Raw genomic sequence first — 992 nt, forward strand, 5'->3', positions numbered from 1 at the left:
GAATAAATTTAACAAAGAAGGTGAAAGCTAAAGACCTTTCTCTATAAACTACAGGAAAACTATAAAACACTGATGAAAGAAATTGAAAAGGACACACTCAAAAATGGAAAGATATCCCATATTCATGTTTCCAATATTCTTGGAAGAATATTGTGAAAATGACTATACTACTAAAAGTGATCTACAGATTTAATACCATCCCTATCAAAATATTAATGACACTATTCACAGAAATAGAAAAACAACTATCTTAAAATTTCTATGGAACCACAAAAAGCCCTGAATGGCCAAAGCAATCATGAGCAAAAAGGACAAAATTGGAGGCATCACACTACTGGACTTCAAACTATATTACAGAGCTATAGTAACAAAACAGCATGGTACTGGCACAAAAACAGGCACATAGATGAATGGGACAGAATAGAGAGCCCAAAAATAAATCCACATACTTGTAGTTAGCTTATTTTCAACAAAGATGCCAAGAACATTTATTGGGGAAGGGGCAGTCTTTTCAATAAATGGTGCTGGAAAACTGAGTATTTGTATGTGAAAAAATAAAACTAGACCCCTGTCTCTCACCATATTAAAAAAAAAAAAAATGCCAGGCACGGTGGCTCACGCCTATAATCCCAGCACTTTGGGAGGCTGAGGTGGGTAGATCACCTGAAATCGGGAGTTCAAGACCAGCCTCACCAACATGGAGAAACCCCATCTCTACTAAAAATACAAAATCAGCCAGGCATGTGGCACCTGCCTGGAATCCCAGCTACTCAGGAGGCTGAGGCAGGAGAATCACTTGAATCTGGGAGGCAGATGTTGCAGTGAGCCAAGACCATGCCATTGCACTCCAGCCTGGGCAAAAATAATGAAACTCTGTCTCAAAAAAACCCAAACAAACAAACCCCAAAATGGATTAAAGATTTAAATGTAGACTGGGTGCAGTGGCTCATGCTTGTAATCCCAGAACTTTGGGAGGCCGAGGCAGGTGGATC

The sequence above is a fragment of the Mandrillus leucophaeus genome, unplaced genomic scaffold, assembly GCF_000951045.1.
Source record: "Mandrillus leucophaeus isolate KB7577 unplaced genomic scaffold, Mleu.le_1.0 Scaffold40, whole genome shotgun sequence".
Taxonomy (NCBI): Eukaryota; Metazoa; Chordata; class Mammalia; order Primates; family Cercopithecidae; genus Mandrillus; species Mandrillus leucophaeus.